Here is a 16,077-nt window from a genome sequence, read left to right as displayed (position 1 = left end):
GAGGGAGTGGGGCAGGGGGGAGGGGAAAGGGCAAGAGGGAGTGGGGCAGGGGGAGGGCAAGAGGGAGTGGGGCAGGGGGGAGGGGAAAGAGCAAGAGGGAGTGGGGCAGGGGTAGGGGCAAGAGGGAGGGGGAGGGGGAGGGGAGGGGCAAGAGGGAGTGGGGCAGGGGGGAAGGGGGAGGGACAAGAGGGAGTGGGGCAGGGGGGAAGGGCAAGAGGGAGGGGGAGGGGCAAGAGGGAGTGGGGCGGGGAGGGGGGAGGGCAAGTGGGAGTGGGGCAGGGGAGGGCAGGAGGGAGGGGGAGGGGCAAGAGGGAGTGGGGCGGGGAGGGGGGAGGGCAAGTGGGAGTGGGGCAGGGGAGGGCAGGAGGGACTGGGGCAGGAGGCTGAGAGTGAGGGGAGGGTGAGAGAGAGGGGTGGGAGGGGGAGGGAGGGCAAGAGATTGGGGTGGGAGGGAGGGGAAGAGAGGCAAGTGTGGGGCCAGAGGAGGCGGTGGGCCCGTCCTGGTGGAGACGGCGGAGGAGGTATGGAGGAGGAGGAGGCTGGCCCCAAAGCTCTACTAGCGCCCGTTATTTTAACGGGCTTAAAAATACTAGTATAACATAATACAATAAAATTACATATAAAGATATACAATAAATGCATTCATATGTGGCAGGAATACCAAGCGGGAGCGAAACACTGGGAGGATGTCTTTCAGGAAGTGGCAGCCATTACAAGACAAAAACTCCAGATTCCCCAATTGGCTCTACTGTCAGTTTCTGACCATCTAAGATTCAGACCTCCTACGCAAAGATTTAGTAATACTTATTCTAGCAGGAGCGAGAATGAAATTGTTTTGCATTGGATGATAAGGCCAGATTCAGATATAACGGCTAACCGTGGTTAAACATGGGGGGGATCGTAACTTTGTTATGCCTGAACACATGAAACTGTGGTTCCGGGCCGAAAATTGACCTCCAGTTTGCCTCACCAAACTCCAGTTCGAACTTTTGGGTATCTCTAAGATTCACCACTGAGACCTGAGGTTTGGCCACCAAGGCATTATGTCTGAGTTCTGATGCAGCTATAACCACAGTTTCGCAGTGATTCGCAAACTGCAATCATAGAGGCAGCGGTTCAGACCCACCGAGAATGTAGCTGCTTCACGCTTTTTGCACTTCTTGCTGGCAGCCTCTCAGGAAAACCAGCCCCGCCCCTCTTGACATCGATCTAGTTGCCAGGCTACAGGGCCATCACAATGCCCCATCCTGCACGCCCATGGGGAGATGTGCACCCCTGACCAAGGCGCCAAAAGCGAACCCAGTGTCCCGGGTCAGCTGGAAGCTGGGGCTGTCCTCTCCCAGGAATCCCCGTGCTGGGAGATTTGCATACGGCACCAGGCCAAACCAGACCCAGGAAATTTGAATGGGTTTAAAGTAGTAGGGACCCCTGTGTCCCTACTGTCCACGCAAGCTGGTATGCCCTGGCAAAGGGCCTCCTCATTGCAAGTATAGCCAGCATGAACAGGTCATCCCCTCTTTGGGTGGGAAGCACAAATTTGCAGGGAACGCTCCTGTACAGGTTAAAGGGGCTGCCACAGGCAGGGATTCTGGGGTAGCCACGTTCTATCTCTTCAACATAAATTTGGGGGGAGGGGCCCCAGTATCTCCCCCTTAGGGAAAAGTGTGTGCTCTTTTGGCTTACTCATGAGCAAGACTGGGCAGCTGGATGAGCAATGCTTTGCCATCTGAACCCTGGGTGGAAAATGCCGACTCAAGAGAGTGCCAGGCCATGGGGACACCCCCACACAACTAATGAGAAGTACCATCCAAGGGAAGCAGAAAGAACAGCCAACCACAATCATCAAAATTATCTGATGGCAAAGTGTCCCCTTCTCCCACAGACAGCCCTCTCACAAGAGTGTCAGGCCATTGGGGTGCTAAATAGAGCAAGACGGCTTTGTGGATGGCAGCCATCTGGAGTGGTTTCCCAGAGATAGCTTTCCACATCTTGGCGACTGCGGGCAAACTGCTTCAAAAGCTTGCCACCTGCCAGCCTGCATGCTCATGTGGAGATTTGCACCCCTGCCGTACCCCTAGGGGCAATACCACCATCCTGGGGCAGCTAGAAACTGGGGATCCCCTCTTCTGCCAATCCCCGCACTGGGAGATCTGCATACAGCAGCACGCCAGGCTGGACCTGGGAATTTAGAAGAGATGTAAGGGTCTATGCCGCAGCCTGATGGCCGCACCATCCATGCACATGGTTTGGGGAAGAGGGTGGGAAGGTTTAGGGGGGTCTGTTCTATTTCTTACAAAGAAAGGGTGGGAAAATGGGAAAGTGGATTTGTTTTCAATGAAAAACAATGAATCCATTCTCATTTGCTACCAGATAATCTACACTCAGAACACCTCAGAAATAACAAAACCCAGTACCCTATGGGCTGGTGGGTATGAGGGTGGTTGGCACTCTATGTGCACTACATCACCACTTGCTCTGGGCCACCCCGGTGCCTCCCAAGTGGAGTTATGGGGCTGCTGAAATCCCCATTACTCCCTATGAGGGAAAAGTTTAAAGATGCACAAACTTCACAAATTCTTTAAAAATCACCCCTTTGCCCAGTTCCTTTGAAATCTGTATGGTAGCAGGCACCCATTGGGGCACTACCGCCTGACCCACTCTTCTGCCCCCCAAACCTCCTTTCTGCCCCAAATATGCCCCAAAGACATGCCAACTTCAAAAATTCTTTAAAAATCAGCCCTTTGCCCAATTTCTTTGAAATCTGAGTGGTAGCTTCCTTGCACCCATTGGGAACTACCACCCACCACAACCCACCCTGGGACACCCTGGTGCCATCCCCTCAGGGAGTTATAGCTAAGGCTTCTAAAATCCCCATTATTCCCTATGAGGAAAAGCTTAAAGACGCGTAAACTTCAAAATTATTTAAAAATCAGCCCTTTGCCCAATTCCTTTGCAATATGGGTGGTAGCTTCCTTGCACCCATTTGGCACTACCACCCACCACACCCCACTCTGGTCCACCCCGGTATCCCCCCACATGGAGCTATAAGGTTGCTAGAATCCCCATTATTCCCTATGGGAAAAATCTTAAAGACACTTAAACTCCAAAAATTCTTTAAAAATCACCCCTTTGCCCAATTTCTTTGAAATTTGAGTGGTAGCTTCCACCCATTGGGCACTACCACCACCCTGACTCTTTTTGCCCCAGGACCCCCTTTTTAACTGAATCAAGTCATATTCGGAAAATCTGGGTACAGATCGAATCTGAGGTGATTAGGTGGGGGTGGTCAGATTCAGACCCAAAACAAATTGGGTATTTCAATTTGGGTACAAATCAAAATGGAAAAATCAATTTGTCCACATCCCTATTAGCCACAATGCCTCTGGAAAAACCGTGTATTTATAAGTAAATATGTACTGCAGAACTTAGTGTGATATTATTATTATTATTATTATTATTATTATTATTATTATTATTATTATTACACAGAAATCACCATCACAGAAATCACCATCAGCCAATTACAAAAAGCAACTTTACTGGAAACAGCCTATATTCTGCGACGATATCTATAATAACAGCAACAACATTGATAATAAAATTCAGCCATCCCAGGCCCTTGGGAAGGACTCAATGTCTGGACAAAACAAACCAGTCAATAACACCTGTCTGACTGTGTAGCAATAATAATAATAATAATAATAATAATAATAAGAAGAAGAAGAAGAAGAAGAAGAAGAAGAAGAAGAAGAAGAATATGAAGAACAGAAACGTGGCCCAAGGGACACAGACAAGGGTTTGAATTGAAAGATTGAAGAACCGACCCTCAGACCATGAACTAATTCCACATTAGCCATGTAATGTGTTAATAAATTTGTGTAGCTGTTTGTACCACTGGGAATTTAACCTCATAAAGAAAATTATGTGAGGGGAATTGTGCATTAGTAGATGTCATTTCAATATTCAGATGAAGTAGATACTTGATTGTCACTCTCTCAAGGGGGTTGGATAGTGTTGTTATTAAAATGTATCTTACCCAGCACATAGCGTTCATCTCCATTATGAGTCATGGAATAAGTAAAGTGATGTTCTATGCAAATTCAGTCAGATTTTATTAAACACACACTGTTTCAACCGAATGTTCATTTTTGCACTGCAGTGGTTTCAGAATACAGACTTTCCCAACAGCAACATCCTATGCATGTTTATTTAGAAGTCCCACAGTAGGGCTTACTCCCAAATAAGGGTGCATCAGATTGCAGCCATAATGGGGGAATGTTTATACATTCTTCTGAAACTGTGTTACCTGACATATGAATTACAACTGGTTGTGACCCAATTCTTTTTGTTTAAATCCACATGCAAATGTCAGTATTTAATATACAAGCAAGGCTTGAATCAGGAAGCAGAAGAGAGAAATACTAAAAGGCAAAAATGTCTGATCATTCAGTGTCAAAAACTGCAGTCCAGCACAAACCATGAACTTTGAAGCAAACTTCAGAACTTTCCATAGATTTCCTGGTTTTCTGTTGGAATCAATAAGGGTGGATTGGAGTGAAAGCAACTTATCTTGAGTACATTTTGAAATTTATAAGGTAACTGCTGATACAAGGCAGTAGCTATCTATGAAAAAGTTGTGTGAGGATGCCACTAGGTGGTGCAGTTAGCACATCTGAAGTAAATGCTTTTGCTTCATAGGAACATAGGAAGTTGCCATATACTGAGTCAGACCATTGGTCCATCTAGTTCAGTATTGACTACACGACTGGCAGAGGCTTCTCCAGGTTTGCAGGCAGGAATCTCTCTCAGCATTATCTTGGAGATGCCAGGGAGGGAACTTGGAACCTAGATGCTCTTCCCAGAGCAGCTTCATCCCCTGAGGGGAATATCTTGCAGTGCTCACACATGTAGTCTCCTATTCATATGTAACCAGTGCAGACCCTGCTTAGCTAAGGGGACAAGTCATGCTTGCTACCACAAGACCAGCAGTCCTCCCTGGGCAGAGTAGCTCGGAAATGCACAACACTTAAATTGACACAAAATCAAACATATAAAGCAAGTACAAAGAGTAACAGAAGTGTCTTGAATGGGCATAAAAATGGCAAGTGAAATTTAATGTACAATGTTGGGCATTGAAAACAAGGGCTGGCATACTGACTACCGAGGTGAGCACATTAGGGGAGACTCTACGTGGATGTGCCGAGACTCCTCATACAGTTCCTCCAGTCCTCTGTACATGCACCGTTGTTTCAGAGGGCCAATATTTCTGAGCGCTGCTCATGCTCCGGAATCACTCTGTTAATTCGGAAACCTAGCATCCTTACACGTAAGGATGAGGTTTACTTGTAAGGTTAAAGTGCTACTCACGAGCAAGGATGCACTTTGTACTCACAAGTTTGAGGATCTTCTCGTGAGTAAGGATGTGATTACTAGTAAGTTTAGGTCTACTCAAGAGGAAGATTATGCTTCAACACATACCTGAATTTAAAAAAAAAAACCTTTAAAGGGGCATTTAAAAAAATTATAAGATACATTATCTGGTGGCAAAATATGTAACCATCACTTAAACCCCCACTTTTCAAGAGCTGACATTTAACTGCTGTGTCTTAGTCATTTTTTAACAGATATGGTTGAGATGGGGGGGGCGGGCAGGGTTAGGGGTGTCACTTGTCACCTAGTTGATTTCTACAAATGGTTAGGCAGATTTGAACAAATGGCTTTGATTTTATGGCCAATAGAATGTTCAGGACTTATAATGGTAGAATGTTGGAACAACTCCTCATCTTAATCATACTGGCATTACTGTGCCAGTATAAATCCCTCATTATTTTGCAGTTTATGAGACTTTTTGCTTATGTTCTGATTTTTTGAAGTTGTAGCACAAATGCTGTGCTCACATTTTCAAGAATTCATCTTCAAGTCAGAGAGTTGCCAACTTAATTTAAAAAAAAGATTTTGTGATGAGCCTTCACCTCCATCCTAAGTTTCTAAGTGAACTCAATAAAATTTCCTTGGCTATACAAGAGCTCTCTAAACAAGCTGGTTTCAGACCTGTGAATTTATGATGACATTTGCTGGAATATTTGTTCAGTATGAACACACTGGCTGACATCCTGACTAATGAAATTCATATGTAAGTAGGGTGTACCTAGCACCTAGCACGCAGAAGTACCCTCTGGACCAGGGTTTCTCAACGTGTGAGTCCCCAGATGTTATTGGACTTCAACTCCCATAATCCCCAGCCCCAGTGGTCTTTGGTTGGGAATTATGGGAGTTGAAGTCCAATTACATCTGGGGACCCACACGTTGAGAATCCCTGGGACAACTGTCATCCTGTGCTCATGATATTGCACAAGAAGGCTAAGAGTCTGGAGCGCTCCCCATGCTCCAGAAGTGCTTAGTAAGTTCAGAAACACGCCGTGGAGAGTCACATGTATTTCATTAATCAGGATGTCAGCCAGTAATTATATTGTACACATATTATTATCTCAGTTATTCTCCCTGCTTTGGTTCTCCAAGTGACAAAATACTAACTCACACAGGATCTTATCGTATGGCCAATGTGTTACATACAGAGTAGGAATGTTCCTCTAGACCTGTCTAGTAATCCGATGCCTTTGAAATAAAAACCTGCATATACCAGAGGTGTTGGTTCATATTAGATATTTTGATGCCTAGTCAAAGTATTTGCTCATTCAGGGGGCGAAGAAAGACTTCCTTATGATTTAGCTGTCTTGTTTGCAGACCCATCTTTCAGAATGACAGGATATGATGATGTATAGGCCCTCTGAATGAGAACTTGTCGAGTGGTTTTCAAATTATTTGTCCATTAACTGCAACAGTGATTTCTGATATATCAGAGATTGTCACGAGGGTGGGGGAGGCAACTCCATTCTACTCTCTCATACTTTCTGGGATGCCTTCTACTTGCAATGATGCCATTTAGACTATGGTATCTTTGGTACACTGGACAATAGAACAATTTCACCCCAAAGCTAAACAGAGCTGTCTTTAGCTTTGGGGTAAAAACTAATTGACCCACCCCATGATGAATCAATATTGTTCTGCCAGAATTAGAACTGTCCAGGGGCACCATTAGGCATGGATTTTGGGGCCCACGTACGTGTGCCCAATCCCCTAGAGGTCCCCATGAGGTTTCCTAAGGGAAAAGAAATGCCCTTTTATACTTCTGGAATGGCTTGGCCTAGAGTTCTGAAATGTCGCACAGATGTAGGACAGGTTATCAGGACGCTGTATATTGATTTTGATGCAGATTGGTCAACCTTGATTTTTAATTATCTCTCCCAGTGGTTTCATGTAGATACTGAAAAGCAATGGAGATAGTATGGAGCCCTGGGGGATACCATTTAAAAGTTCACATTCTGCAGATTGCAGAGCAGACCAGAGGAGTGAGTAAAGCACAAATTAGTCTCAAGGCCAGAAACGGTGCACATCACAGCAATCACAAACAAACAAACAAACAAACAAATAAGAATGAGAGAGAGGGAGAGGGAGAGAGAGAGAGAGATTTTGCACTGTCCATTTCTCACCACAACACTATCTCACAAACAAACCTGTTGTATCCTATCCAGTTATCTTTTGCAGTTTGGACTTTTGTCCCAAGGAGGATCCTGTAGAGTGTGTGGGGGAGGAGTAAGAAAGGAAAAGAAAGAGGGAGGAAAATGAGAAGATGGAGTTATTGCTGAATTAACCTGTAGGTAAATCCACTTAAGATTTCCTTGTGTGTATGAGGAAAGCAGCTATAAAACAAAACTCCTCAAGGCAGACAGGCACCCAAGTTCTGCTGTTGTCAATCTAAGATCCAGCAAAACCAAATATTTATAGCAGCATTAGCACAGCATATTATACTCAGTGCTGAGTAAAATAAAACCTTCCTTCTTCCTCTCCTGATGCATCCTCTTAAAGAGAGGCATGCTGTAAGGACTCTCTCTGCCTCCCAGTCCCTTTGAATACGTTTTGGAACTCCTTCCTTTTGGGCTCCCCCCTCCCCCCAGCCAATGGAGGGACAGTTGCTCATTACAACATTTGATTTGTTGACATGTTGTCATGATAACAAGCCAACCAAGAAGCAAGGAGGTCTCAAGCCAATCGGAAGCCAGTGCCGGAAAATCAAGCAGCAAGAGGAAAATAGGCCTCCAAAATCGTGCTTGAAATGTCAAAACAACTCAAATCAAATAAGGGTCGTTTTGTTCCGGGCTTGAAATAAGCCCTTTATTTAAAGGGTGTTTTATTTCGAGTTCAAGATACCTGAAACAACCCATTTTGAGTCGAAATGTTTCCACCTCGAAACATTTTGCACATCCTTTCTACCTTGAAACCTTGTGTGAAAGGCAGGCAAGAAACTTTAAAAATGAACTCACACACAGTTTGGAAAGCATGTGGAGAGAGGAGAAATTATAGGCTACCCACACTTTCTCCTTGTCTGAGAACCAATGTCTATTTATCTTTTGTATATGTAGTATGGTGCAAACAAAAATTAAAATTGTATTTTTTTTTAAAGGTTGTATACAGCCGATGAGCAGGGAAGATTCCTTGAAAAAGCCTATCTATCTATCTATCTATCTATCTATCTATCTATCTATCTATCTATCTATCACACCAAACATCCATCTCTGGGCAGTTTATAGCAACATAAAACAAATTGAAACAGAAAACAAAACAAAACAATTTAAAACCACAATTCTAGTTAAAAGCATGGGTGAATAAATGTGTCTTTAACTTGGCCTATTTGGCTGGTAACGATTACAGATAAACTTTCCCGTATTGGCCTGGATCCTGAATTTTTATTAGAAACTGACCTAGTGAATGCCAAAAAATTAGTTCATCAACGTCTAAATGACATGGAGCTTCAGAATGAATTGGCTTGTCTGCCGGCATGTTACAGTCAGTTTAAGGCCAGGGTGGGTTTCCTGCTGGCTTCATATTTGTCTGCCATAATTGTCAGAAAGTTCAGCTGGGCTTTTTCAAGAGCACGCTTTAATGCCTTTCCTTCAGCTATATTAATGGGGAGATTTCAACACCTACCCCTGGAGGCTCGCTTGTGCCCTTGTGGTTCCGGCGAACCTGAATCAATCGTTCACATTTTATTACGCTGTAGATTCTACAGTAATATTAGATGTCATTCGATTCTGCTGCTTCTTTCTAGGTTTCAGCATCAATTGGATGATCTGCTGGTGAAATTTTTACTTGAAGATAATGCACTATACATCTCTCATGTTGTAGCAAAATTTTGTTACATCACAATTAGAATTCGTAGTTAGGTACCACTAAGTCCAGGAGGATGCCAGCATAGCTAACAGGTACCATCAAGGAAGCCATAAAAGGGAAGAAGACTTCCTTCTGAAATTGGAAGGCCTGTCCAAACGAAGAGAACAGAAAGGAACACAAACTCTGGCAAAAGAAATGCAAAGTGACAATAAGGGAGGCAAAAAGAGAGTTTGAGGAACATTTAGTTAAAACTATCAAGGGGAATAACAAATCCTTCTTTCAATACATCAGAAGCAGGAAACCTGCCAGGGAGGTGGTTGGACCATTAGACAATGAGGGAGCGAAAGGGATTATTAAGGAGGATATGGAGGTTGCAGAGAAGCTAAATGAGTTCTTTGTGTCTGTCTTCATGGCAGAGGATACTGAGCATATACCTGTTCCTGAACCAGGCTTTTCGGGGATGGGGGCTAAAGAACTGAGTCAGATAGAAGTGACAAGAGATGATGTTCTAAACTGTCTGGGAAAAATGACAACTAACAAATCGCCAGGGCTGGATGGCATCAATCCAACAATCCTAAAAGAACTCAAATGTGAAATTGCTGACCTCCTTGCTAAAAAATATAACTTATCCCTGCAATCGGGCTCTGTACCAGAGGACTGGAAAGTAGCAAATGTAACACCAATTTTCAAAAAGGGATCCAGGGGCGATCTGGGAAATTACAGGCCAGTTAGCCTAACTTCCGTTCCAGGCAAATTGATAGAAAGCATCTTCAAGGATAAAATTGTAAAGCACCTAGAAGAAAAGGCCCTGCTGGGAGTGAGCCAGCATGGCTTCCGCAAAGGTAAATCTTGCCTCACCAACCTTTTGGACTTCTTTGAGAGTGTCAATGAGTGTGTGGATCAAGGTGATCCAGTTGACATAGTATACCTGGACGTCCAAAAAGCTTTTGACAAAGTTTCTCATCAAAGACTCCTGAGGAAACTTAGCAGTCATGGGATAAGGGGACAAATACATGTGTGGATTGCTAACTGGTTGAAAGAGGAAACAGAGGGTAGGTATACACTGGAGAGTTTTCACAATGGAGTGAAGTAAGAAGTGGGGTCGCCCAGGGATCTGTACTGGGACCGGTGCTTTTTAATTTATTCATCAATGATCTAGAAGCAGGGGTAAGCAGCGATGTGGCCAAATTTGCAGATGATACCAAACTCTTCCGGGTAGTGAAATCCCAAACGGATTGTGAGCAGCTCCAAAAGGATCTCTCCAAACTGGGGGAGTGGGCGACAAAATGGCAAATGTGGTTCAATGTTAGCAAGTGTAAAGTGATGCACATTGGGACAAAAAAACCCAACTTCAAGTATATGCTGATGGGATCCGAGCTGTCGGTGACGGACCAGGAGAGGTATCTTGGGGTCGTGGTGGACAGCTCGTTGAAAGTGTCGACTCAATGTGCAGCAGCTATGAAAAAGGCCAATTCCATGCTAGGGATCATTAGGAAGGGGATTGAAAATTAAACGGCTAATATTATAATGCCCTTATACAAAACTTTGGTGCGACCACACTTGGAGTACTGCGTACAATTCTGGTCACCACATCTTTAAAAGGACATTGTTGAACTGGAGAAGGTACAGAAGAGGGCAACCAAGATGATCAGGGGCCTAGAGCACCTTTCTTATGAGGCAAGGCTACAACACCTGGGGCTTTTTAGTTTAGAAAAAAGACGACTGCGTGGAGACATGATAGAGGTCTATAAAATCATGCATGGTGTGGAGAAAGTGGAGAGAGAGAAATTCTTTCCCTCTCACACAACACTAGAACCAGGGGTCACTCCATGAAATTGATTGCCAGGAGGTCTAGGACCAACAAACGGAAGTACTTTTTCACACAACGAGTGATCCACTTGTGGAACTCTCTGCCACAGGATGTGGTGACAGCCAACAACCTGGATGGCTTTAAGAGGGGTTTGGATAACTTCATGGAGGAGAGGTCTATCAATGGCTACCAGTCGGAGGGCTCTGTGCCACCTCCAGCCTCAAAGGGTACCAGTTGCAGGGGAGTAATGGCAGCCTCTGAGTACCAGTTGCAGGGGAGTAATGGCAGGAGAGAGGGCACGCCCTCAACTCCTGTCTGTGGCTTCCAACAGCATCTGGTGGGCCACTGTGTGAAACAGGATGCTGGACTAGATGGGCTTTGGGCCTGATCCAGCAGGGCTGTTCTTATGTTCTTATATTCTTAAAGTTAATGATTAAGTTAATGTTGAATGCTGGAATAATGTTTATTGTTGTGTTGTTGTGTTTTTTTGGCCATTGGCCATAAACAAAGTATCTATCTATCTATCTATCTATCTATCTATCTATCTATCTATCTATCTATCTATCTATCTATCTAATATGTCTTTAAAGACTTTAAAAGTTCTCAGAGATGGGGAGGCTCTTATTTCAATAGGGAGCACATTCCAGAGTCTCGTGGCGGCAATAGAGAACAATGTTTCCTCTAATAGGGATTCCCAGATGTTGTTGACTTCAACTCCCATAATCCCCAGGCAAAAGCCATTGCAGCTGGGGATTCTGGGAGTCGTAGTCAACAACATCTGGGAATCCCTGTTAGAGGGAACACTGATAGAGAAGGCTTGTCCCTGTGTAGCCATCAGACAAGCTGGTGGCAACTTGGTGGTGGGGCTCATGGCGAAGAAGATGTTCTCCTAAGTATCCAGAGCCTAAGCTGTTTAAAGTTTTATAGGTTATAACCAGCACCTTGAATTTTGCCTGGAAACCTATTGGTAGCTTGTGTAATTCTTTTAATATAGGAATAATAGGGTCTCTTTGAGATGACCTGGAGACCAACCTGGCTGCCACATTCTGTATCAACTGCAGTTTCCAGACTAAGTACAAAGACAGCCCAACATAGAGTGCATTGCAGTAGTCAAACCTTGAGCTTACCAGCATATGTACTACTCTTCTGAGGTCACTTATCTCAAGAAATGGACATAGCTGATGTATCATCTGAAGCTGATAGAAAGTACCGCTGGCCACTGCCTCAGTCTGAGATACCAGGGAATGGTTTGGATCCAGAAGCACTCCCAGACTGTGTACCTGTTCCTCCTGGGGAAGCTTGACACCATCCAGAACCAGCGGATCAAAACTGTCCCCTGAGTTTTGACCCCACACAATATGTACTTCCATCTTATTTGGATCCAGTCTCACTTTGTTATCCCTCATCCAGCCTATCACTGCCAGCAGCCAGGCATTTAGGGCGGTTATGCCTTCTCCTGATGATGTTGACATGGAGAAATAGATTTGGGTGTCATCAGCATATTGATAACACTGTGCACAAAATCTCCTGATAATGTCTCCCAGAGGTTTCATGTAGATATTGAAAAGCATTGGAGACAGTATGGCGCCCTGGAGGATGCCATATAAAAGTTCACATTTTGAAGAACAACAGTCTCCAAAGGACACCATCTGGAATCTCCCCGAGAGGTAGGAGTGGAACCATTACACAGCAGTGCCTCCCACTCACAACCCTTTCAGACAGTCCAGAAGGATACTACGGTCAATAGTATCAGAAGCCATCGAGAGATCCAAAAGGACCAACAGAGTTACATTTCCCCAGTCTATTCCCCATTGGAAATCATCCATCAGGCTGACCAAGGCAGTCTCCATCCCACAGCCCGCCCCCAAACCAGTTTGAAATGGGTCTAGATAATCAGTTTCCTCCAAGATTGCCTGTAGCTGGGAGGCCACCACCCTCTCAATTACCTTGCCCAGCCATGGAAGGTTGGAGACAGGCCTATGGCTACTTAACTCTGAAGGATTCTGTGCAGGCTGGTCTAATAATTACCTCCTTAAGACAGGAAGGCATTCTGCCCTCCCTCAGAGAAGTATTTATAATATCTACCAGTCCTTCCACAACAACCCCCCTGCCAGATAATATAAGCCCTGCTGGACTTATGTCTCACTTTTCTACACAGAGGGCAAAAAACCAACCACACTGATGGGAATGACTTTGTGCTGGATACCTGTGCTCATAACAGAGTGACACTTGTATCTGGATATTTTTGAGAAACATCCCATATAGGACTCCCAAATGGTTCTTTAATCCCCAACCTCCAAGTTCAAAATGCACTTTGGGTATTATTTTGTTGGAGGTCTACAACTCTGTGGGTGTCCAATGAGCATGCAGAGTTCTGTGCAAACAGAGGCCACCACATTCTCTTCTATATGTCCAGAAATGTTCCATGTACACAACTCAATTGCACATATACAATGGCCATTTTATTTATGCATTGAGCCATAGTTAGTTAGTTATATTTATTTATATCTAAACCACTTTGGGAACTTTTGTTGAAAAATATTATATAAATATTCGTCATTTTCTTTTGTCGTCGTATGTGCTGCTGTTTCCAGTGCTGAAGAATATGGGGCACATGCAGAGCTCTATGTGTACCCTGGGACTCCATGAGCACACCAGAGCCATTGGATTAGAGTGTTGTGTCTTTTGATATTCTACACTGCTACTGTTGAGGAAGTCTCCTGATATTGAATGATTTCTTGAACATGGAACTCCTGAAATTATGAGAGCTTAACAGCTTTAGACAGCACTGTGATGGTAGTGTGCATCCTGAGGCTCAAAATACAAAGATATGTCTAAAATATTATTGTAAGCAGTCTTTTAGGAAATGCATAGTTATTATTTTTTCTAAACCTGTTAAAATAGCTGACATACTTCCTTAATGGGTATTGACATCTAGTGGTTCCTCCAACACTGCATCTCTCTCGTTGTTGTTGCTGGTCTCTCTCATTCTCTTTCTCTCTCTTTTTAAGATTGAGCCCATTTCAGACAGGGAACCGTATTTATCTCTTACTATGTAAACTTCATTGAGAATTTTTGTTGTTGTTGAAAAGCAGTCTGTACATATTTTTGATAAAAATGACCATAGACAGCTTTTGGTGGCTGGTGGCTACCAGCTACTGACACATCCCATCAGCTTTGGTGAGAGACTGTAGCTGGCACTTTGAATACTGGCTGCAACAGAAAAATAAGCACGTTTTTTCAGCTGGCTGGCAAGAAGGAGATGGTTTTTCAAAACTCAGTGCTATTTATGGTTGCCAGTTCTTACTGAAGCTGTCACTGGGGATTTCCACCCCACCAACCCCAATATTTTTCCAAACACCAGGCCAGTAGAATCTCCATCACACTGGCGATTGCAACTGCAGAAGTGCTTAAGCCATGTAGCACACCATATAGCACACCAATGTTTGTGGCTGATCTGCAAAATCTGCCTCCTCAAACTATTTCTTTTAAAGGGTAGTTAGAAATTTAAAGGTAATGCACCACATGACTGTAACAAAGACTTTAGTGGGAATACCAACAAATCCTAAACTCCTTCAGATGATGAGTCATTAAAAATAATAATAAAGGGTTACTCAGTGCTGCGCATCCCAAAAGAAGACGCAGCACATACTAATTATAATGATTTAACATGGAGGACGAGCACTTCCAACAGCATCTTGTTGTGTGGGGGGCACAATTTCAGTGATGAGAGAAGTTTAACATGAATTACAAGAAGGACTAATTATACAGTTTGTCCCTGTCAACTTAGCCAAGTGGAGAGAAACAAAAAATCCAGTTTGGAGAAATGTGTAAAGGTCACTGTGAAGGAATCTAACTATTTTATGCTTCATTTGCTGGTATTTCTAAAAAGTGAAACTTTGTTGGCATAAACCTGGAGACAAACTTCATGGAAGTTTGGATTGGCCACTCCTGCCCTGCCCCCACAAAATTTGTCTTAGTTGAATTAAATTGGTGTACTGTAGTGGCTAAGAGGCTGATCTTTGAATCAAGAAATGCTTGGTTGAAAGCTTGCTTCCATGGGTACTCACAGGACTATTTCCAGGGGCAGGGAGGGGGGATGCCAGCAATCCAATACCCTCTTCCCTGGGAGTATGTCCCATTGAATTCAGTGGGAACTGGCTCAATCGTGGGAGTGGGGGACTTCCCCCTCTCCCCCACCCCCTGACACCCATGCTTGCTTCTATCATGAATTCACTAGGTAGCTGTGAGGGCTTGGCCATAGCTGGCCCTCAGTCTAACCAACCGCTGCCACCAAAATAAGATATTTAGCTAGTGTGACTGGTTCCATGCCCAGTCACTGAACCCTCTGTCTTTCAAAAACAATATCAAAATGCAGTAGTGTGGTAAATAAAATGGGCAGGTAGGTGTGAGGTGGGAGTAAAATAACAGACAGAGACACCAGTAAGATAATATAAAAACAAGAACAGGTTTACTAGAATAAAAGGTTGCAAACATTTTTTTTAAAAAAAGTACAGGAACAAATGATGTTAAGTTCAGTTGGCAAAAGTACAGAGTTCAAAATACAAAACAAACAAGCTTGCTAGCCTTCTCTCTCAAGGCCTAGCAGGTTCAAATAGGACCAGCTCCCTCATTGCTACCTTCCCTAGCAGTTTCAGCTCAACCCTACACTCCTGGTGTTCCAGTCTTCCCGCTCACACAACACTCAGCAGCCCACTCTCTCACAGAACATTGCTCCCACAGCCCTCCTCCTCTCGGTGGCTCAACTCTCCCTTTTATCCTGTTCCAAAGGGATACATTAACCAATCTGGGAGTTTCTTCCCTCAAGCAACCAGAATCTTCTGTCTCTGACTGGAGACAACCAATCACAACACATTGTAACTTTCCCTCCAGGCTCTGCAGGGGTTAAAAGGTAGTAATTTCTGAGGCTATTCCCACGATCCCTGGAAAGCGGGCTAAGGGAGCTTAGTCCACTTTCCAGGGATTGTGGGAACCACCAGGCTTGCAGGCGAGCCCAGTGCTCCAAGGTGGCTAGCCCA

Source organism: Hemicordylus capensis, chromosome 2 (genome assembly GCF_027244095.1).
Source record: "Hemicordylus capensis ecotype Gifberg chromosome 2, rHemCap1.1.pri, whole genome shotgun sequence".
NCBI lineage: Eukaryota > Metazoa > Chordata > Lepidosauria > Squamata > Cordylidae > Hemicordylus > Hemicordylus capensis.
The sequence above is the reverse complement of the archived record's forward strand: the minus strand, read 5'-3'. Positions refer to the sequence as shown.